General features: G+C 47.1%; 1 pseudogene; it reads right to left on the bottom strand.

Moving 5' to 3' along the window:
* Window positions 1-4,655: 4,655 nt before the first annotated feature.
* On the bottom strand, window positions 4,656-8,093 carry LOC147966826 (receptor-like protein EIX2; annotated as a pseudogene).
* Window positions 8,094-8,495: the final 402 nt, after the last annotated feature.

The following is an 8,495-nucleotide window of genomic DNA, read 5'->3' as shown; positions in this document are numbered from 1 at the left end:
GCGGTTGAGGAGGGCCAGGCGGAGGCGTCGTCGGGATCGTCCTACAGGTGCATGTTGCTCCCCATCCGCCCCACCACGGACGGCGCCGCTCAGGCCGCTCGACTGCAGACCGAACGTCGTCCACCGGTCGCAGCAGCGAGGTTTTTTTAGAAAAGGAGGATGACCCCCGGCCTCTGCATCTGGGAGATGCATGCGGCCACTTTATTGATTATTCTTGAGGACCTTACAAAGTATTACAACAATACGCCTGAATCCGCCATCTTGGCAACATTTGCCGCTACTCCTATCCAAATGATGAAGGCATGCTAGCTGGGCCACTACCCAGACCACTCATCTAAGCCTAACATCAAAATGATGAAGGGGTGCTAGCTGGGCCACTACCCAGACCACTCATCTAAGCCTAACATCAAAAGCCGGAAGCCCCAACCGAGCCACATACCGGGTCTGGGGTACAAACCGGTCCGATGCATTCGTGTGTCATCGCCGCCAGCTTCCACGGGCCCGTCTTCAGAGCAAATATTGAGGCTTCTACCTTGTCTGGCCACTCAGCCATCGACGTCACCACAACACCAGATAGCTTCGTCCTCCTGCGCGAGTCTATCGCCACACATCGGACGCCGAATCTCCACTACGCCACGCCGCCGAGATACGTCGCCATCAATGAGTAGGATGAAGCACCGCTCCGCCGAGTCCGGCAGGGCTGCTGAAGACCAACCACCGTGGAAGAAGGACTCCGAGGCTGAGCACATAGGCGGCAGAGCGCCAACGCACCTCCACCAGACGAACTCCGACCATGCCACCAACCGCCGCCAAGCAACCAAAGCATCACATCCACCCCAAAAGCTCACCACGAACGACACCCCCAAGAGGGTGACGATGCCCGGAGCGCCGCTGTCGCTCGATCCGGCAAGGATTTGGGCTTTCGCCCGACATACGTGCTGGGTGGAAGGAAGAGGGGAAGGAGGCAACCTAGACGGCGCCTACAAGAAGGGTATGGCGCCCCCGGGCGTCGCCGCCGTCGTGGCCAGCATTGCTGGCCTCGGATTTCTCCGGAGCCACCTCCCACCTCCAGCCGCCAAACAGGTACAACTCTGGTGACAAAGGCCGCCCAAAGCAGGACCATCGGAGGCAGCCCTGGTTGAAGTAGACGGAGGCCTTCGGATCTGGATCGGGTGCCGCCGAGACGCCCGCGCCATAGCCGCCACCTGCCGTCGCCTCGCCGCCCCCGCGGCCGAGGAAGAACGGCCAGCACCAACGAGCACCGTTCACCGCAGACCCGGCGTCGATCCACCAGCCGAGGCCGCCGCCACGGATCCAAAGCCCCCCGAGGAAGAACGGGGCGGCCAGATCCTCGCCGCCACCTTCACCGACGGCCGAGCGGCAAGCCGGCGGCCACCTCCGGTGACGACGAGGGAGAGGAGAGGTGTGGGAGAGGGCCGGCGGCGGCCTAGGGTTATGCCGCCCGAGTCGCCCCTGCGGGAGCGACGCGGGGGCTAGGTAATTAAGTAAGTCAAAATTTCTGATCGTCTAACAGTAGCGAGGTTGGGAGCTGCAAAGCTCGACGGCGTGTGCGCACAACCTGCGCCTCCATTTTAGAGGGCCTGATGGGTGGGGCCGGTATAACATGGGCCCCAAATCCGTTGATGCCGGCGACTCTGCTCGCTCCGCCGTCGCCACACTCGCGGTCGTCGGTGGAGCTGGGAGGAGACGTCGGCTGCTTTGTTTGAGCCTGCTGCCTGCACTGCAGTTTTTTAGTCCATCCATGCTTAAAAATATCAATCATTTTATTTGGTTAAAGAAACGTCTTAGACAGTACCATCAATGTGCTTGATATCTTCTGTTGCCTCTGCTGGACGAGACTTGACTGCTCCCTCCCCGTGTGCCGATCCGTGCTCCCGGATATGTGGCTTGATTTGATTGGACAAAATAAGGCCCGGCCCCACCTCCTTAAAATCAGGGGGGGATGATTAGATTAGAAAGGAAAAAGGAAAAAAGACAGCCGTAGGATGAAGTGGGAGCACGGATGGGAGCATGAGGAGGGAGCAGGCAAGCCGGATCCGCCTCTGCTATGTTCTTCAGAAATATATGATCGATCACTTCCAACAATGGATTCATATCATCTCCTTAATACGCGGCTTCCTAATTAATTCTTCAGAGGGAGCAAAGAGAGACACTGACCGGAATGTGTCTCTTGTAGTATTTGATATTTTCAGGAAAAAGAAAAGTGCGAGGCCCAAACAGTTGAGAATGGTTTTGCACTGTCTTTCCTAGTTGAAGATAGCAGGGTGGCAATGGACACCATATAATCTGTACGGATTCTCTCATATGGTATCATTTGTGCTGTAATAGTACTACAGAGATGCTGCTTGTGTATCTAATGTACATTCTGCGGGCCTTTCACAGATCCAAGAAATGCACCTGCGGCTAGTGCATTCTATAGCGCCATTTTGCTTTCAGATTTGATTGTAGAGATTGCACACAGAAATCCCCTACGCTATTTGAATGTTTGACCTGAATGATCAACCTCATTGTTGTTAGTGGATTCATGCAAGAGCAGTACAGAAATGTATTAGATTCGGTTAATCGATCGATCTTGATAAAAAAATAGAAATAGCTTTCGATTTGATTTGAGTACCCACTGTGAGCCCATGGTGCGGTTGCTTTTGTAGTGGTTCCTAGATGATAGGGTAGATCAGACTGCTAGGCTAGGCTTGAGAAGGAAGAGCAAGGTAACAGGGTTATAGAAAGAAACAGGAGATTAGGAACTAGCACAAACTGAAGCGGGAAAGAAGACTAAAATATCTAACATAATTTTACTGTGTCATATAATGCACCTGTTTCACAATATGTCAATTTGTGGTTAAGCGATGGCTATTTCCTCATGTAGATACTGTGAGCAACATCGGCCGTGCTAGAGTCATGGGATCTCGGCGTCAAGAAGTCTGGAAAGACACTCCTGGTCAGTGCTGTGTCTCCACTTTCCATGGCCATTGCCGGTGGTTACTTCTGTCGCGATGGATGTTGCCTCCTCGCATGAGGTGGGAAGAACCAGATGTGCTCCCCAACTTCAAACTTTGCATCACCTTAAAGCATGTATTCTCCATATGTTCCGTGCGTGTTTGTGACTGCACTGAATGTACTGTAGTGTTCGAGAGAGAATTAATTTGGAAGTCATGTATACATCAAAGGGTTTATGTACTAGCTATAGGTATTTTGGATGTGTGATACTGATACCACAAGCTAAGTTCTGTGATCAGACTTGGCATCACACACAACATGAATTTGTGGCACTGGGTGCAGTTAACAACCTTATTCAGTAAACAACCTGAATTTGTCGATTCAGAATCCCATTTTCTAGATGACGATAGAAAGCAGAGCATCTCTCTGCTGAGCTGATTTGGGACTGATGCCCGAGGAGCTGATTCGAGGCTTTAGTGTTCGTTCGATCCATACACTTTGGGAGCACCTGGTGGTTCTTGATTTCTGTCCATGTGCCATGTCAATGTCACCAGACTGGCCGAACCTCGAGCACTCTGCTGATCTTGGGAGGTGCTTTGCTCAAACAGAGACCCTTATATATACATCTGCTTTTGCTTGTTTGCATGTGAAACCGGGAGCGCGTACTTTCAGCATTGTTTTACACTTTTCAGTTCGTTTTCTGTTCCGAAGATTTCCCCTGGAAACAAGTTTAATGCCTGAAGATGTGTTGACTATGGGATTTGGATGGTACAAAATAATCTGTCACAACAGCCAGTATGAAATTCAGTGGTGCTCCTGTTACAACACAGTTCCTCATAGTTTTGTCCTTGTTCCTTGGTGTTGTAACACGAGTCAGTACTTTCCGCAGACTGCTGGCTGCTGTAAACACGCATCTTGATTTTTGCACATAACAAAGCAGAAACTAGCACAGGCATGGGATCATGCAAACATTCATGATGGCACCTTCCCAAAGTGCAAATATACCCCAAATTAAATCTCTGTCATGAAAGAGACTGTAGAAATTACATAGCCATTTCTTTTCTTCTTCTTAACTTCACTTTTGCTTCTTGGGCATCCTGTAACCCCAACGATGTAGGCATGGTCGTGATCAAAGGGCTCCAGGGTCGCCTGCTCCAAGGGCTTGAACTGGTCGGCACCTTGAGCTTCTCCACTTCGCTGGCAAACACACCCTCGGTGGGCATGGTCGAGTCGAGTAAAAAATGTCAGCTCAAATGGCAGCTTCAGATTAGCACTGATGGTGAACAAAGCTTTCTACCTCTTGCCTCTTGAATCTTGATATATCTTGTATGCCTTACAAACAAGTCTGTTCACATATTGACCAACTGGTGTCATTTTTTTTCTATGCCAATGAATTATTACTCTTCGGGAATGTACAACGCAAACTGAAGAACACGAAAAAGGCAGAGTGCCCATATGGGGCTGTATCTTTCTCCGTGCAGTGCACAGCGAAGAGCGAACAATGGCTGACTTCAGCTTAAATAATCCACAAACATATACACTTCATTTGTTACAGTACAAAACATACAAAATACCAATACATCAGTACAATACATACATCCAGCCAAGACCCCTTTAGGGTTACAAATAGAGATATGGTGCAAACATACAAATAGCATATGGATACAAAAAATTCGGCTGCAGCAGAGTTGGGCACTTCATGGTGCACCGTCTTGAGTTTTCTCCATCATGTGAGCCCACCTTACAGCCACTTGGACATAAATCATGTCGTGCATCATATCAACAAACTGGAAGAAGGCAGCCCTCCATGCTCTCTTCATCAACATGGAGCAGAAAACTGTCCACAGACCCACCACAAATCCAATGCTCATGGCAAGATAAACAGATGGCATATGATCTATATCTTCGAGGCCACTTTCCTCTGCGTCATGTGTTGAGCAGTTCCTGCCAACAGGATCTCCACAAAGACCAGGGTTACCGATGTAGATATACATCTGGTTATCAAGAGCTTGTAGTTGTTGTCCGGATGGTATTGCACTGGACAGATTGTTGTACGACAAGTTCAAGTGGCTCAAATAAGTTAAAGCTGACAAACTTGATGGTATTGCACCAGAAAACTCATTGAAGGATAGGTCGAGTGAGTCCAACTGCCTTAAATCACCAATTTGGTTTGGATTGCTCCTATGAATTGATTATTTGACAAGTTCAGATTGGTAAGTCCAATGAGTAGAGTTATCTCTTCTGGAATCTGTCCTCTGGAACCTGTTCCGCCAAACTATTACTTGACAAATCAAGAACAACCAATAGCTGGTAAATTGCAAAGGTGTAGTCACGCTTTTGGTCCTTTGTGATTACTGGTATGCTCTCTTCATAAATATAATCCCCCGTGTCCTGCGACACCACTGTCATCATTGCCTTCAGGTTTGACAAAGACCATGGTATGCTTCCTGTTATCTTGTTGTGTGCTATGTCCAAATAATGAAGATCGTGAAGGGAAATGAGACTCTTAGGAATATGACCACTGAACATATTTGATCTCACTCTTAATATTATCATGTGTGGCATTTTTTGGGGTAACCATTGTGGCAGTCCTCCAAATAACCTGTTGTAAGAAAGAGCAAGGAACATTAATCCTGATGACCTTTGAAGAAATTTAGGGAATTCACCAGTGAGATCATTGTTATTCAAGGCTAAGCTCAGCATGTCAGAGCCAAATTGATCTGTAGAGTTTGGAACAAGTTCCTTTTGGCACTGCATAATATCTCCTATTAACTGGTTTCCTGATAGGTCCAACCTTTTCAGTTTAGTCAATTGGCATATAGACGACGGGATGGTGCCTATGAATTGATTGTTTGCAAGAAACAACTCTTCGAGTAGTGGAGCATTTAACTCTGATGGCAATGAACCAGATAAAGTGTTTGAAGATAGGTTCAGTCGTACTATATTTATAGGCAACTGTGGAACTTGACCTGTAAACTTATTGGATCCGAGATATATATGATCAGCTGACATGTGTTGTAGATCTGATGGTATTGACCCATGCAATTTGTTTCCTGATACTTGCAAGAAGGAAGCTCGGGAAAATGTAACCCAAAACCAATCAGGAATAACATCATCAAGATTTGCATTACTGAGAACAAGGACATCAATGTCAGATTCCCATTTAAGCCACACAGGAAATCTAAGGCCCAATTGACATGACCTGAATATTGCGTACTTCAACCTAAATGCAGGAACCCATTTTTGGTTGATAGCTAATCTCACAGAGTTGTACGACAAGTCCAGATACTTTAAATTCAATAGGCCTGTAAAATGTTCCCCCACGAGCACGCTATTTAATTTATTATGGCTGAGGTCGAAATGCTTTAAATTATCTAAACTTGCTGACTGTTCTTTCAAGAGAAAATCACTAAAGTTATTACTGCTGAGGTCCAAAAGCTTTAAGTTGCCCAAACTTGCAAATTGTTCATTGGAGAGCACACCACTGAAGTTATTGCAGCTAAGGTCCAAACTCTTTAAGGCGCCTAAACTTGCAAAATGTTCTTTCAAGAGCACACCGCTGAAGTTATTGTTCCGGAGGATCAGACTTTTCAAATTACTCAGTGCTCCAACTCCTACAGGTAGAGGGCCAGTCAACATGTTTTGAGATGCTCGAAGGGCACTGAGATTGGTCATGTTACCAATCCAACTGAGTAGATTCCCGGTCATATTTGCATCCTGCACCGAAAATTCTTGCAATGTATTCCATGAGCACTTTGGTAATCGCCTCATGAACTCCCCTATGCTCGAACCTATGTTGTCACCACTGAACCTCATTCTGGTCAAATTGCACAAATTTCCCAATTTTTCTGGTATCAAACCCACGAGCTGATTCCAGCTTAAATCTATGACTTGAAGGGCCGTCATGTTGGCCAAATCACTAGGAATAGACCCTATCCAGCAGGAATAGGAGAGGTAAAGCTCCTTAAGGCTTTTGAGATTCCAAAACCATGCATGCCTGAGTGAAGTATAGAAGTTGTTACTAGACATATCAAGGACTTCGAGATGTGTGAGGTTGGAAAGTGATATACTAGCAGACATGGTACTGTTGAGTCCACAACCGGACAAGCCAAGCACTTCAAGAGAAGGAAGCATATTAACACTCTGAAACCAATCCCTCGCAGAACTAAGATCCACATAACTCATGTCAAAATGGCTCAACAAAGAGAGACGTGGCAACCATGCAAGATCCACGTCAGGATAAGAATTCCAACTCACATCAAGAGATTGCAACTTTGAGAGATTGCCAAATTGGGAAGGTATTCTGAAGGTGTTATAGGACGTATCAAAGACCTCGAGACGTGTGAGATTGGAAATTGATATACTAGCAGATGTAATACCATTGAGTCCACACTCGGACAAGCGAAGCACTTTCAGAGAAGGAAGCATGTTAACCATCTCAAACCAATCCCTCGCAGAGCTAAGATCCACAAAGCTCATGTCAAGCTGACTCAACAAAGAGAAACGTGGCAACCATGCAAGATCCACTATATAAGACCTATTCCAATAATAATCATAATTCCAACTGAGATCAAGATATTGCAACTTTGAGAGATTGCCAAGTTCGGAAGGTATTCTCCCACTGAATCGTGCTGACGAGAGGTTGAGATACCTTAGGTTCTTGAGAGAAGCCAAGAAGACAGGGATGCTTGTGCCATTGAAGTTATTCCAGCTCAGGTCAAGATACCTCAGGTGTTGTAGAGTAGCAAAAGAAGAGCTCATCCCACCCGCTGATAAGCTCAATGATCTGCTCTGGTTCGGGTAGCTGTAGTGGCTGTAGTGGTACATGTAGTCGTCCATGTAGTAACTGTACTCGTACATGTCAATGTTGCGGAGGTTGAGCTTGATGAGATGGCCCGTTCTGTTGCTGCACCGGACTCCCTTCCATTGGCAACAATCCTCACCCTGCCATGACGAGAGATGTCCAGCAGGGTCCAGGATCGGAGGCTTGCCTTGAAGGACAGAAGCGCATCTCGCTCGCTGCTGATGCAGGCTTCGGACCCACTCGCTTGGCCATGGGAAGTGGAAGTTGCTTGGGAGATCAACAGGCAAAGCAGTAGTGCAGCTCCTCGGATGAGCAGCACAAGCTTAGCCATATTGGTCGGAAATGGCCGGCAGATGGAAAGGAGAATGGACAGAGCAGCTTATCTCTATTCCGGTTGCACCATAACCGCAGTATAGGATTATGGTCTACAACCCGCGTCTTGGGGTCTTGTCATGCATACTTTAACTACGCTCAAGTTGTGGCCAGAATTTGTTGATTTGGACAGCCCACCATGTACAGCACGGCAGAAGTTGGAGCTAATCTGTATCCATGATTCGCTCAATAACACACATTGTGTGTCAGATCTCAGACACATCTAGCAACCCCTCCCTCCACCTTAAATACACAAATTTATATGCATAATGAATACAAAGACGCATGGCTCTCAGCACTCAGCAATCAGTAAGAAGAATCAAAAGGATAATTTTGGAAAAAGAATCACCAGTTATCGACC

This window comes from Triticum urartu, chromosome 6A (genome assembly GCF_056163025.1).
Source record: "Triticum urartu cultivar PI428250 chromosome 6A, HENAU_Tu73, whole genome shotgun sequence".
Classification (NCBI taxonomy): domain Eukaryota; kingdom Viridiplantae; phylum Streptophyta; class Magnoliopsida; order Poales; family Poaceae; genus Triticum; species Triticum urartu.
This window is presented reverse-complemented; position numbering and strand designations above follow the sequence as displayed.